The following is a 16,814-nucleotide window of genomic DNA, read 5'->3' as shown; positions in this document are numbered from 1 at the left end:
CAAGGCAGTGTGTTCCTGTTTAGCCCAGGAGAAATGGTGTCTTGGGGATAGGACCTGGAAAGGGTACCTCACATCTCTGCCTGGAACCCTATCCTACTGTGGCTAAGCTGATATCTAAGATGCAAGACAAAATCCTCTTTACTCTGCTCTCCTCTACTAAAGCAGAAGGCAACAATCACTTTTGTAACTGTGAGCTTCACTACCTGGCGTTGGAGGAGGGAGGGCAAAAGCACTCCCTTAGCTATGCCAGCTGGTATCTCCCTAGATCATGTGCCACTCTAGTACACTGGCTCTAAGCCCAGCCTAGGATTAGGAATTGCCTAGGAATTGCAGTTCTTGTGTGCTAGACTGCCTTCCAAGTTTACCTAGGACCCCAGAGCACTTCAGTATGCAGTGGCAAGGTTTGTCTAGAAACTCAAGTTCTGATCACTAGGATGGGCAATTTCTTTCTGGCTAGGGCTGGTACAAACTGCCCCCCAAAATGTCCAGGCGTTGGCTAAGCCCAGCATAACTTTACTCACCAGTGTGACAAGGCAGCACTGAGTTCAATGTAAACTCCCTCTGTCACTGTGCTGTCCCTCCCCAAAGTGCACAGCTGCTGCCAGGGGATAATACAGAAAGGCTGGTATTGGTGATTCAAGATTGTCTGTCCTGCTATCTTCAGTGCCTCTTTCTGTGACATGAATGTAAATCCAGGTACTGTGATTACTCACCTGATTTTGTTTCTTGTGATGGTGCATTTCTGTGTGTAGATAGTTGTTAAAATTTGGTGTTCCAGTAGTGGGGGGGATGAATGCTGTCGACTTCTATTCTGCCATCTTGCTCAGCCTTCCTGTGTTCACAACATTTCTTTTACTAGGTTTTGGGACAAATATATTAAAATTTTTGAAACCTAAAATTAATATGATAGTTTATTTTTTTCTAAGAAACCAGTATTAGTTCGAATTATAATTAAAAATTCCTACAAATGATTGCATCTTGCAATTTATATGGCATAAAGGGTTAGGATGACAGTATGTCATCTACCCACAGCTCTGTGTTGTAAGTTTTCTTTCCTGACAGGCGCAACCTAGGATATTGGAACTTCCTTCCCTTATATATTCCCCATTTGTAGAGAGGAAGAATTAACTCCTGTGAGACAAGCTGAAAACGCTGGGACCCAATAGCCTCTGTTCAAGCTTGTTCATAAGGAAACATTCCAAAATAGTAGGGACAAGTTGAAAATACAAGGACCTACTGTCACAGTTAAGCTTACCCACTCACAGAACTGCAGAATTACGTCCCAAGAGAAGCATTTCACTGTAATTGTATCCATCTCAGGTACAGTGGCACAGAAGTTTTGTTCAGGTGGAGAGTCAGGGCCACAAGAACATACAAGTCTATAACTCTGGCTAAATTGACTGTATTTGAAACAGACTGTGGGAGGTTTTGTAGGTGAGAGAATTGCAGGAAAGCAGTGGAGATCTTGGTAGTGAGAAACAAACAACAAATAAAAGTGTAGTTCAGCTAGAAATTTAACAGAGAGGACAACAGAAAAATAATCTAAGAAAAGCCCTCCTGGAGTCAGAGCAAGACTCAAAGACCAAAAATATCCTTCCCTAAAAAGTAGACCAACTTCAGTTTCATCAGGCCATGAAACAAGTTTTGCCTCGGAGATTTGTGAAGAACAATATAGCAATCAGTTAGCAATTAGTGGAGGCTAACAGCTGGCCATGATACTAATAAAAGCAAACAAGCTTGATGGAGATATCAGATAAAGAGAAAGAGAAAGCCTGGCTAAAACCAGTCACTGTTTATTGTTAAGGTGACTATATACATGTTGATATGGTTTTGCTCTGTGTTCCCACGTATATCTCACCTTGCGTTGTAATAATCCCCATATGTCAAGGGTGGGACCAGGTGGAGATAACTGAATTGTGGGGGCAGTGTCTCCCATGCTGTTCTCATGAAGGTGAGTTCTCATGAAAGTGAGTTCTCACGAGATCTGATGGTTTTATAAGGGGCTTTCCCCTTTGCTCGGCACTCATTCCCTCTCCTGTCACCCTGAGAAGGGATGCCTTCTGTCATGATAGTAACTTTCCTAAGGCCTTTTCAGGTATGCAGAACTGTGAGTCAATTAAACCTCTTTTCTTTATAAAGTACCCAGTCTTGGGTATTTCTTCATATCAGCATGAGAACAAACTAATCCACATGTCTATGGCTGCTCTTCATGATGAGCAAAGTCAGAGGTTGTATACTTTGGGTGAAATAAATTTTACACAACTAATCCAGCCAAGGCACCAAAACAAAAACAAAACTAAACAAGCAAACAACAAAAGTAAGCGTTGAGAAATGAGGCGATCCACCATCTAGAGATGCTAAAATATATTATGTTAAATTTCCACTGATTAAATAAAAGATTGTAAAATATCTAAAAGTGTGAAGTATGCAAACACAAAACAACAACAAAAAACCCAGGAATTGACAATTTGAAGCTTTTGAGGATATACAAATGTTGGACTTCAAAGCAGCTATTTAAAATATGTTCAAATAATTAAAGGAAACCATCTTTAAAGACTTAAGTGAAGGTATGACAGTGCCCTATCAAAATCTTAATGTAAATACAGATATAAAAATGATAACTTAAAAACCAAATGGAAGTTCTGATGTTAGAAATATCTCAAATCAATATTCTGATTGAAATAAAACATCCAGTACAAAGCAACAATACTAGATTTGATGGGGCAGAAAAAACAATTAACAAATTTGAATATACATTAGAAGAAATTCTGTAATCTGATAAACAGAAAAAATAATGAAGTATGTTTTCAGAAACATTTGAGGCACAATTAAGAACACCAAGAATTGGGAGGCCAAGGCGGGCGGATCACAAGGTCAGGAGATCGAGACCATCCTGGCTAACATGGTGAAACCCTGTCTCTACTAAAAATACAAAAAATTAGCCGGGAGCAGTGGCAGGTGCCTGTAGTCCCAACTACTCAGGAGGCTGAGGCAGGAGAATGGCGTGAACCCGGGAGCGGAGTCTGCAGTGAGCCAAGATTGCGGCACTGCCCTCCAGCCTGGGCAACAGAGCAAGACTCCGTCTCAAAAAAAAAAAAAAAAAAAAAAAAAATGAACACCAAGAAATATGTAATTGGAATAGAAGAAATGGAGAGAGAGAAAAGACCAGGGAAAATATATACTGAGAAACAACTGAAAACTTCCTAAATATGTTGAAAAATGTTCGCTTAAAAATTAACAGATTCCAAATATGACAAAATGACAAACACAAAGAGATCTATAAGCAGAAATATCATAGTAAAACTGATGAAAGCCAAGGGGAATACTTGATCTATATCTCCTATCTAACTACAATTTTGCATACCTTGACAGATATCTCTCCATTTACACCCCTGACCCAACAACCTAAGCCTTTGGTAATCACCATTCTACTGTCCACTTCTATGAGTTCAACTATTTTACATTCCACATGTAAGTGAGATAATGCAATATAGCTCCTTATATGCTTGGCTTATTTCACTTAACATACTATCCTCCAAGTTAATTCATATTGACACAAATGACAAATTTTTTTTAAGTTTGAATACTATGATGATATGAGTATATACCATACTTTTATTTATGTTAATTAACTCAACTGAGACATCACACAATGTAAACATATTTCAACATGTGGTACATAAAAAATTTATACAAAATCTATTTGTCATTTAAAAATAATAAATTTTGTGAAGGACAGAAATGAGAGAAAATATTGAAAGCAATGAGAGAAAAACAAAATAATTCATCATGTACATGGGAACGCAAATAAGTTTAATATATAACTTTTCCTTGGAAACAAAGTAGGCCAGAAAGTCAAGTATTGGCAGATTAAAACTGCTTAAAGAGGAAAAAAAAGGTCAATTATAAATCTTATATTCAGGAAAACTAACTTTCCACAAATGAATGCAGATGTGCAGGAACCAAGACAATGACAAAGGAAACATGAAAAAAATGAGGTAATATGGCATCCTCACAGGAACACAATAATTCTCCAGCAATAGAATGCTGGGCCAAATGCTCTAAAATGCTCTAACCAAAAAGAAACCCTTGAAATGCCAGATAAATATTTCAAAATATTGATTTTCATAAAGCTCAGTGATATGCAAAAGAAATCCAAAACCAATACAAAGAACTCAAAAAAGAACTCAAGATGTGAGTAAAAAAATCTACTAAGGAGATAGATATCTCTAAAAGAAATCAGCAACAAAAATTTTGCAACTGAAAAATTTATTGAAAAAAATACAAAAAATACTTGAAAGCTTCAATAATCAATTAGATCAAGCAGATAAAAAATTTAGAACTTTAAATATTTGAAATAACCTAGTCAGACAAATTAAGAAACAATAATAAAAATAAGAACAAAGCTTTTTAAACATTTGGGACTACATAAAACAACAGCACTTATGAAGTATCAGCACTAAAGTGGGAGAGGTAAGAGTAACAGCTTTGGAAAACCTACATAATAAAATAACAGATAAAAATGTTAAGTCTAGCAACAGATTTAGACATCAACATGTAAGAGTTCTAGCAATCCTCAAGAAAATACAACACAAAAATGTCCTTCCTGGTCAAGCAAATGCTGAGGAAATTCATCGCTGCTAGACCAACCCTACGAAAATGTTCAAGAGAGTCCTAAACATGGGAGATAAAGAACATAATCACCATCTTAAAAACACATAAAAGTATAAAACTCATCGGTAAAGTAATTACACAAAAGAAGAAGATAAATGAATCAAATAGCACTACTACAGAATTCTACCAAACAATAGTCAGAGTAAAAGAAAGAAAGAAACAATTTATAAAACAACGGGAAAATATTTAACACTATTACAGGCACAGCCTTAACATGACAATATTAGCCTTAAACATAAATGGACTAACATAAATTCCCCCTCAAAACATCTAGATTGGCTTAATGGATAAATATAAACATATTTCAAGTATATGATGCTTGCAAGAAATTCACCTTACCTTTAAAGACACATATGGACTGAAACTAAAGAATATTCCAAACAAATGGAAACCAAAGGTGATAAGGAGTAGGCAACACTTATATCAGAAATAAAACAGACTTTAAATCAAAAACAGTAAAAAAAGACAGATAAAGTCATTATGTAACAATAAAAGGTTTAAATTGTACAAGATGATATAACAACTCTAAATATAGATGCACCCAACACTAGAGTTCCCATGTTCATAAATCAAATATAACTTGATCTAAAGGAAATGTGTACATTTCTGTAAACATACAACCTTCCAATATTTAAAAAGGAAAAAATAGAAAACTTGAAGACAGCAATGACTGAATCATTAATAAAACTTTTTCCTTACAACAACAAAAAAACCAGGACCAGATGAATTCACAGCTGAATTCTATCAGAAGTGCAAAAATGAACTAAAACGAATCTTTCTTAAACTGCTTCAAAAATTGAGGAGGAGAGAGTGCTTTCTAACTCATTCTTCTCTATGACACCAGTATCATCCTGATACCAAAACCAGATGAGGACACACACACACAAAGAAAACTGCAAATCAATATCCCTGATGAACATAGACACAAAAATCCTTAACAAAATACTAGGAAACTAAATCCAATAGCACAGTAAATAGATAATATACTATCTTAAAATAGATTTTATACCAGGTATGCAAGGATGGTTCAATGCATGCAAATCAATAAATGTGATACATCACATCAACAGAATGAAGAACAAAATGTATATCATCTTAATAAATACAGAAGAAAGCATTTGATAATATTCAGCATCCCTTCATACTAAAAACCCTCAAAGCTAGTCATAGCAGGAATGTATGTCAGATAATATAGGCCATAAGTGACAAATAGCCAACATCACACTGAACAAAGAAAATTTGACAAAATTTATTATGGGAACTAGAACAAGACTAGATGATACACTTTCAACACTCTATTCAAGACAGTATATGAAATCTGAGCGAGAGTAATCAAGCAAGAGAAAGAAATAAAAGATAGCCAAATTGGAAAATAGGAAGTGAACTTATCCCTGTTTAGTGATGATATGATCTTATGTCTGGAAAAACCTATAGACTCCACCAAAAAATATCTTAGATTTGATAAATAAATTTAGAAAATTTACAGGATATATCATACAAAAATCAGTAGTGCTGGAAAGCATGACAAGATGGTCAACTAGACATACCCAGGAGGAACATCAGCCACTGAGGGACCAGATATCAGGAAGACTAGTGCATTCTGAGAAGATTGTTGAAGGGAAGGGATTGAGAGGGAATGGAGAAAGGACACAGATGCTGGGCTAAAGCTGGTAACCCTGAACAAGGCTGCCATGCACCAGGACTCATTCCTGCCCCTCAGTGACTCCTAAGGAAGATGTGAGTTGAACAGGCAAGGAGCAAACCACTCTTACCATGGACCTCTGAAACCCTCACATCAGGAGACCATACAACATCCATGGACACCTGAGCTGGCAAGGTGAGTATCTTAGAGAGGTAGAAGGCAGAAGTCCAACCTCTGTTGACCCCAGAGTGTTTAGCGCAAGAACATCTGAAGCGAGTCAAGGCCATGGATGCCCATACACCAAGGCTTGCTATGAAATCCTAGGAAACATTATTCTTGAGGGAGCGGTCAGTCTGGAACAGAGCAGGGACATCTTGCCTGTCAGATGGGGGCAGTCAGATACAAGCATGTCCCTGTTTGCTGGCTCTCCTGATGCCCCAGCCTGGTGATGCCCACTTGCAATGCAGCTGTGATGACCAGCTTGGGTGTCTCTGGGTTCCTCTGACTGTAAGAGAGCTCCAGCAGAGTGGCCCCCACTGATGCACACAAGCTCATGAGCACCCTCCCTAAACTTCTGGATTCTCTGGCATAGCAGTTTCCTAACCGTAAGGAACTACAGAACAAAGTCAGGGGCTGAATATTGGGCTTTTAGAGTTAGATAATGCAGCCCCAGAGTACTGAGTGAAGACTTGGCCCCTAAAATCTAGCAGAAATGAAGCCAGTCCTCTGAACTCATCTTATACCACAAGCTCCCCCGCAAGGACATCAAAGAAGATAAAAGCAAAAAAACAAAAACAAAAACAAAAACAAAAACAAAAACAAAACCATCCAAAAGACTGTATCTTCAAAGACTGAAGTAACATCAACCCAACCCATATTGATGAGAAAGAATCAATGCAAGAAGTCTGGCAACTGAAAAAGCCAAACTCTCTTCTTCCCTCCAAACAATCACACTATTGCTTAGCAGTGGCTCATCACCAGGCTGAAATTGCTAAAATGACAGGGATAGAATTAAGAATATGGACAGGAATGAAGATCATAAACATTCAGGAGATAGTCTAAACCCAATCCAAGGATTATAAGGAATACAATAAAATGATATAGGAGATAAAAGACAAAATAGCCAAATTCTTGAAGTGAATTTTTCAGAATACAATAGCAAGTATTAAGAGCGGAATAGACCAAGCTGAGGAAAGAATCTCAGAACTCAAAGCACATGAAAAAGCTTTGCCAAGAAGCATGTAAAAAAATGCTCAACATCACTAATCATTAGAGAAACGCAAACGAAAAATGCAATGAGAACTGTCACACCAGTCAGAATGGTATTATAAAAAGTCAAGATTAAGAGATACTGGCAAGGTTGCAGAGAAAGGGGGACACTTAAACACTGCTGGTAGGAATGCAAATTAGTTCAGCCATTGTGTAAAGCAGTTTGGCAATTTATCAAATGAGAACCACTATTCTACCCAGCAATCCTACTTTTAGATGTATACCCAAAGGAATATATATAAATAATTCTGCCACACAGACACATGAACACATATGTTCTTTGCAGCAGTATTCATAATAGCAAAGACATGACATCAACCTAAATGCCTATTAATAGTAGACTGGATTAAAAAAATGTGGTACATATACACCATGGAACACTATGCAGCCATTAAAAAAAATGAAGTCATGTCCTTTGCAGCAACGAGGACGGTTTTGAAGGCCATTATCCTAAGGAAAATAACACAGGAACAGAAAATCATATACTGTACGTTGTCACTTATAAGTGGGAGCTAAGCACTGAGTACATTTGGAAACAAAGAGGGAAACAACAGAAACCAGGGCCTACATAAGGATGGAGAGTGATGATTTAAAAACCAACTATTGGGAACTATGTCTACTACCTGGGTGATTAAATAATATATAAACCAAAGCCCCGTGATATGCAATTTACCTCTGCAACAAACCCGCACATGTACCCTTGAACTATAATAAAAATTAAAAAATAATCAGTAGTGTTTTTATACACCAATAATGATCCAGCTGAGATTAAAATCAAGAGAGCAATCTCATTGACAATAGATAAAAAATCACCTAGGAATAAATTCAACCAAGGAGGTGAAAGATCTCTATAAGGAAAACCACCACACAGTGATAACAGAAATCATACATAACACAAACAAATGGGAAAACATCTATGCTCATATATTGCAAGAATTAATGTTATTAAAATGACCATACTGCCCAAAGCAATCTACAGATTCAATGCAATCTCCATCAAAATATTAATTTCATATTTACAGGGTTTTAATATGTATTATAAAATTCATATGGAATCAGAAAAGAGCATCAATAGCCAAAGCAGTCCTGCACTAAAAGAAAAGTGCTAGAAGCATCAACTTACCTGAATTCAAATCATATTAACCAAAAATAACATGATATCTACATAAAAATCTGACACTTAAATAAATGGCACATAATAGAGAACATAGAAATAATGCCACGTATTTACAGCCAAATGATTTTTGACAAATATGACTAAAACATATATTGGAAAATATAAAACCCTTTCAATATATGATGCTGGGAAAACGAGATTGCCGTATGGAGAAGAATTCAACAGAACTTCTATCTCTCACCATGTACAAAAATAAACTGAAGATGTATTAAAAACTGAAACACAAGACCTGACACTATAAAAATATTAGAAGAAAACCTAGAGAAAACTCTTCTGGGCATTGCTTTTAGGACAAAAATTTATGACTAAGACCTTAAAAGCACAGGCAACTAAAATAAAAATTTTAAAATGGGACTTACATTGAAAACGGTCTCCACAGCAGAAACAAAACAAAACAAAAAACAATATAAAACAAAACAAAAAAACAGAGTGAAGTGTCAACCTGCGAACTGGGATAAAATATTTACAAGCCATTCATCTGATGGGGACTAACCTCAAAAATATACAAGGAACTCAAACAACTCAACAACAGTGACAACAAATACAAAACAAATAATCACATTAAAAAGTGGGTAATAACCATACGGAGACATTTTTCAAAAGAGGATATACCAATGTCAACAGGAATATAGAAAAGCTCAATATTAATAATCATCAGAGAAATGCAAATTAAAACAACAATGGGATGCCACCTCACACCAATCAGAATGGCTAATATTAAAAAATTTAAAACAACAGATATTGGCTAAGATTCAGGAAAAAAAGGGAATTCTTCCACACTGTTAATGGGAATGTAACTTAGTACAATCTCTGTGAAAAACAGAAAAGGAAATTTCAGAAAGAACTACAAATAGAACTACCATTCAATACAGCAATTCCATTACTGGGTATCTACCCAAAAGTAAAGAAATTATTATATCAGAAAGACACTCACACTAATATGTTTATCACAGCACTATTCACAATAGCAAAGACATGGAATCAACATGCGTCTATCAGTGGATGACTGGATAACGAAAATGTGGTATAGATGCAATGGAATATTCATTCATAAAAAAGAATAACATGATGGTCTTCACAGCAATATGCATGGAACTGGAGGTCATTAACTTAGGTGAAACAAGCTAGACACAGAAACACAAATATTGCATATTCTCTCTCATAAGTGGGTGCTAAAAAAGATGTACACAGATATGTACAGAGGGGAATGATAGACTATGGATACTCAGAAAATTAAGGGCATAGAGGAGGTAGATGATGACAAATTACTGTGCACAATGTATGTTATTCAGGTGATGGATAGCCTAAAAGCACTGACTTGCCTAGTACCCATGTAACAAAATTGTGCTTATACCTTGATATGGTTTGGCTGTGTCCCCACATAAATCTCATTTTGAATTGTTCCCATAATCCCCATGTGCCATGTGAGGGACCTGGTGGTAGGTAATTGAATCATGGGAGTTGTTATGCTGATCTCATGATAGTGAGTGAGTTCTCACGAGTTCTGATGGTTTTATAGGAGCCTTTCCCCTTCTCTTGGCACTTCTCTCTCCTGCTGCCAATGTGAAGAATGATGCATTTTGCTTAAAGAAGGATGTACTTGCTTCCCCTTCCATCATGATTATAAGTTTCCTGAGGACTCCCTAGCCATGCTGAACTGTGAGTCAATTAAACTTCTTTCCTTCATAAATTGCCCAGACTCAGGTATTTCTTTACAGCAGCATGAGAATGGACTAATACATACCTCATAAAGTTTTATGAACAAAATTAACAAATAAGTGCAATATAAATACATTCTCACATAAACAAAAACCAAGATAATTTATCACTAGCAGATTATAGGAAACACTAAAGGAAATTCTTCAGCCAGAATTAAAGTAATGCAAGACTATAATTTGAATCTACATATGTAAACAAACACACACACACACACAAAATTAAATACAAAGAGAATTGGTGAAGAAAAGGATGTAGGTAACTATAGCACAGTACAATTGACTATTTCTTCTCTTCTCATAAGTGATTTGAAAAGTAATTGCAGTTTCACTCATAGGTGGGAACTGAACAATGAGATCACTTGGACTCGAGAAGGGGAACATCACACACCGGGGCCTATTGTGGGGAGTGGGGAGGGGGGAGGGATTGCGTTGGGAGTTATACCTGATGTAAATGATGAGTTGATGGGTGCTGACGAGTTGATGGGTGCAGCACACCAACATGGCACAAGTACACATATGTAACAAACCTGCACGTTGTGCACATGTACCCTAGAACTTAAAGTATAATAATAAAAAAAAAAGAAAAGTAATTGCAGTTTCAATAAACTTACTCCTCTGGTGTTGAATGTGAATACAGTAGACATTGTATGTTTATGAGGATGGAAAATATAAGAACCTGTGTGTTTTCCTCTCAATTTTGCCATGAAAAACAAAAACTGCTCTAAAAAGTAAAGTACATTAGAGGGTGGAACGAGATTGTGGATTAGAAGATTCCACCAATTATCCTTCCTACCACAAGGACACCAATTTAACAACTATCTACACAACAAAAGCACCTTCATAAGAACACAAAATCAGGTGAACACTCAAAGTACCTGGTTTTAACTTCATATTGTGGAAAAAGGCATACAAGAGGTAGAAAAGAGTCTTGAATTGCCAATGCCATCCTTCCCCCCAACCCCTGGCAGCAGCTATGTGGTATGGAGAAAAAATCCATGTGCTTGGGAAAGGGAGAGCACAGCAATTGTGAGACATTGCATCAAGCTCACTGCTGCCCCATCATGGCAGAATGCAAAATCAGTTTGAACTCAGCTGATGCCCAGTCATGGACAGAATATTTAAACCAGTCCTAGCCAGAGGGGAATTGCCCATCCCAGGGTCAGAACTTGAGTCACAACAAGCCTCACCACAATAGGCTAAAGAGCTCTGGTGCTCTAAATAAACTTGAAAGGCAGTCCAGACCACAAGCACAGCAAATGCAAATCCAAACTACAATGAGATATCATTTCGTCCCAGTTAAAATGGCTTATATCCAAAGACAGGCAATAACAAATGTTGGTGAGGGTGTGGAGAATAGGGAACTCTCACACACTGTTGGTGGAAATGTAAATTAGTAAAACTTCTATGGAGAACAATTCGGAGATTCCTAAAAAATCTAATAATAAAGCTACCATATGATTCAGCAATCCCACTCCTAGATATATACCCAAAGAAATGAATTAGTATATCAAAGAGTTGTATGCACTCCTATACTTACAGCAGCAATATTTACAATAACCAAGATTTGGAAGCAACCAAAGTGTCCATTAGTAGATGAATGTATTTAAAAAAATATTGCACATTTACACGATGGAGAATTATTCAACCATAAAAAAGAATGAGGTTCTGTCATGTGCAACAACTAGAGGTCATTATGTTAAGTGAAATAAGCCAGGCACAGAAAGATAAACTTCACATGTTCTTAGTTATTTGTGGTAGCTAAAAATTGAAATAATTGAACTCAGAGAATAGAAGGATGGTTACCAGAGGTTGGGAAGTGTACTGGAGTGTTGGGTGGAGGAATTGGGGTGGTTCATGTGTACAAAATAAATTGAATTAATACAATATAAAATTTGATAGCAAAACAGGTTGAATACACTCAAAAATAATTTAATTGTACATTTTTAAATAACTTAGAGTATATAATTGAATTGTTCGCTACACAAAAGATAAATGCTTGAGGTAATGTATACCCAATTTACCCCAAAGTGATTATTACACTTTGCATACCTGTATCAAAATACCTCATGTAACCCATAAAGATATATGCTTACTATGTACCCACAAAAATCAAAACATAATATCAATAAGAAGTAAAAGATATTAAAAATAAATTAATTGGATGTGCACACACATATTGTTGGGCTTACAACACATATAAATATAACATAGTTGATGATATCAGCACACACATGTGGGCACAAAATCAGGATTAGAGTGAAGAAATTGCACCAGATGGTTTCTCAAAACTAAAGGAAGAAATTAAGAGAATGAGAAATAGAAAATAAAAAGATAACATAACAACCTCCATTAATACATGTTCTGTGTTCTCTCAGCTTTTTTAAAAGACATAAAATAATTATTTTCAAAAAATAAAATATTTTATTTAAAAGTCATAAAATAATAATTATTTGTAAAATAATTATTATAGTAATGCATTGTTGGGTTTATAACATATATACATGTAAAATATATTGTGCTGATAGCACAAAAAGTAGGGGAAATAGGAAAATAGAGCCATATAGGAATAATTTTTCTACAGTTCCCTGTAATTACATTAATATAAATCTGGAGTACCTTCAGACAAACTAAGATGTATAGCATCAGCCCTAGAGCTAGACTAAGAAAATGACCAAAAAAAAATGTATATAGTTTAAAAGTTATTAAAAGAATTGTTTTTACAATATCAAATGTCCTTTTTAAGGTAAAAAAGACACTAACGCAAGAACATACAAACAAACTAGATGTGAGACATAGAGAAATAAAAACTGAAATTGCAGACATAAATTCAACCATATCAATAATAAAAGTAAAAGTGAATGGATTAAAGAATCCTAAAGGGAGAGATTATCACACTGAGTTTACAAACAATGCAAGACACAATTCTATGCTGTTTTCACTAGACACAAGATTCAAAGGTAGAAATAATAGAAATAGGTTCAAAGTAAAAGGATGAAAATAGATACATCATGCAAACATCAACCATAAGAAATCTGGAGTGGTTAAATTAATATCACATAAAATATACTTTAAAACACAAAATTTACTGGAGAACATTAAAAAAAATGGTCAATCCACCAACAAATGAAACAACTATAAATATATATGCACTTAATAAGAGGGACCCAAAATAAAGGAAATCAAGAGTTATAAAGTTAAAGGAAGAAATAAATAATTCAGTAATAATAGCTTTAGATTTCAATAACCTATTTACAATAATGGATAAAACGATTAGGTAAAAGTGGATAATGAAGACTTGAAGAACAGCCTAAACCAACTAGATCTAACAGGTATCTGTAAAAGACTCCATCCTATAACAGCAGAATACTAATTCTCCTGAAGCATATATAGAACATTCCTAAGAATAACCATACGCCGGTCTGTAGAACAAGTCTCAAAATTTAATTGTATTGAAATCATACAATGTTCTCTAATTAACAAGGGAATTAAATTAGGTATTTATAAGAAAAGGCAATATGAGAAATTCATAAATATGTGGAAAGTACCCAATACAAACAACACATTTTTGGCTGGGTGCAGTGGCTCATGGTGGTAATCCCAGTGCTTTGAGAGGCTGAGACAGGAGACTTACTTGAAGCCAGAAGTTTGAGACCAGCCTGGCCAACATAGCAAGACCTTATCTCTAAAAATATTTGAAAAATTTGCCGAGGATGGTGGGATGCACCTGTACTCCCATCTACTCGGGAGGCTGAGGTGAGAGAATCAATTGAGCTTGAGCCCAGGATTTTGAGGTTACAGTGAGCTATAATTGCACCCCTGCACGCCAACCTGGGTGACAGAGTAAGAGTCTGTCTCTAAAAAACTAAAAATTAAATAACCAATGGCTCAAAGAAGAAATTAGAGAGAAGTTTAAAAACACTGTGAGATGAATGTAAATGAAAACCTAAGAAACCCAAATTAAGGGGATGCACTGCTAAAGTACTGTTTAAAGGGAAGCATATCTATCTATCTAACTATCTATCTATCTATCTATCTGTCTGTCTGTCTGTCTGTCTGTCTATCTATCTATCTATCTATCTATCTATCTATCTATCTATCTTGTGATGTCACTGTCTAGTTTTGGAAATGGGACAATACTAGCTTCATAGGAATATGACCTACCCTCTTTTATGTTTTGGAAAGGTTGTGAAGATTGCTATTGATTTTTCTTCAAATGTTTAGTTAAAAATTACCAGTGTATTCATCTAGGCTTATCTTAGAAGAAAAATCTCCAATTAATACCGTACATTTCTACAATAGGAAACTAGACAAAGTAAACTAAACACAAATCAATCAGGAAGAAAATATTAAAAATTAGAGTGGAAATCAATGAAATAAAGAGTACCAAACAATATAGAAAGTCAATAAATCAATGAAACAAAAAAGATCATTCTTTGAAAAGACCAACAGATTGACAAAACTTTAGCTAGACTGACAAAACAAAAAGAAGGAAGACTCAAAATACTAAAATCGGGAGTAAAAGAGAAGACACTGCTAACAAATAAACAGAATTTAAAAATTATAAAGGAATATAAAAAACTATTGTATACCAACAAATCAGATAACTTAGATGCAACTGGACAAATTTCTAGAAAGACAATAACAACCAAAACAGGTATAAAATGAGATAGAAATTTGAATACAAACAAGTAAAATATGAATAAACAAGTAAAGACACTGACTCATGATTTCACAACTTCCCATCAAGGAAATCCCAGACCCAGATTGATATGGTCTGGCTCTGTGTCCCCACCCAAATCTCTTCTTAAATTGTAATCCAAATTGCAATCCCCAAGTGTTGGGGGAAGGACCCCCTGGCAGGTGATTAGATCATGGGGTGACTTCCCCATGCTGCTCTCCTGATAGTGAGCTCTCATGAGATCTGATGGATTTATAAGGGGCTTATCCCCTTATTGTTCTGTGCTCATTCTCTCCCCTGCTGCCATGTGAGCAGGTGCCTTCAACCATGATTGTAAGTTTCCTGAGGCTTCCCCAGGAAAGTTGACTGTGAGTCAATTAAACTTTTTTTCTTTACAATTTACCCAGTCTCGGGTATTTCTTCACAGCAGCATGAGAAAGGACTAATACACAGATGCATCTATTGGTAATTCCTACTAAACATTTACAGAAAAATTAGTACTAATTCTTCACAAATTTTTGAAATAATAAGAGTTTGGGTCTTTTTCCAACTTATTCTATGAATCCAGTAATGTCCTGTTACCTAAACCAGGCAATGACATCACAAGGAAAAACAAAGCACTCTCCTCCCCAACTTCTTCCTCATTTACATTTTTTTGGTACATCTGGGCCCTTAGTTTTTATTCTGCTTATTATATGTCTCTGTCTCTATTCAGTACGTGTGTATGTGTGTGTGTGTGTGTGAGCTTGTGTGCATGTGTGTGTGTGCATGTGTGTCTGTGTGTGTGTGTGCATGCGCATATATGTGTGCGTGTGTATGTGTGTCTGTGTATGAGTGTGTGCGTGTTTATGTGTGTGTGTATGTGTGTATGTGTGTGCTTATGTGTATGTATGTGTGCGTGTGTGTATGTGTGTGTGTGGTGTATGTGTGTGTGTATGCGTCTGTATGTGTGTATGTGTGTGTATGCGTCTGTGTGTATGCATCTGTATGTGTATGTGTATGTTTGTATGTGTGTGTGTATGTGCATGGGTGTGTATGTATGTGTATGTATGTAAGTATGGGTGTGTGTGCGTGTGTGTATGTGTGTGTTTGTGTGTGTGTGTGCATGTGCATGTATGTGTATGTGAGTATGGGTGTGTGGGTGTGTATGTGAGTATGGGTGTGTGGGTGTGTATGTGAGTATGGGTGTGTGGGTGTGTGTGTGTGTACGAGGGTGTGCTTGTGTGTGTGTGCCTGTGTGTGTGTGTGTGCACGTGTGTGTATGTGTTTTTGTGTGTGTGCGTGTGTGTGTGTGGTGCACGAGTGCCACTCCCGGGGCCCTGTCAGCCTCTCCTTTCACCTCCATGGCTGCCCAGATGTTTGTCTCTGTGAGTATCCTTGGGGCCATCAGGGGATATCAGGAGCAGAAGGAGCCCACCCTCCTTGTCATGCTGCTCCTCTGGGCACTCAGGGGCCCCTTCCATGGAGCCAGACTGGGTGGAGGGGCTTCTGGGATTTGGTATTTGCTGCTGCCAGAGAAGGAACCCCAGTCTAGGACTTGGGCATTTTAACTGAGAAAAAGTAGTGGCTTCCCCTTTTCTCTCTCTCTCATTTTTTCCTTTAAGCCCCCAAACAGGTCATGCCAAAAGTTCTCTGGTTGTAACCTGTAGATGTGTG

The sequence above is a fragment of the Macaca thibetana genome, chromosome X (assembly GCF_024542745.1).
Source record: "Macaca thibetana thibetana isolate TM-01 chromosome X, ASM2454274v1, whole genome shotgun sequence".
Lineage (NCBI taxonomy): Eukaryota > Metazoa > Chordata > Mammalia > Primates > Cercopithecidae > Macaca > Macaca thibetana.
Note: the sequence above shows the minus strand (reverse complement) of the source record.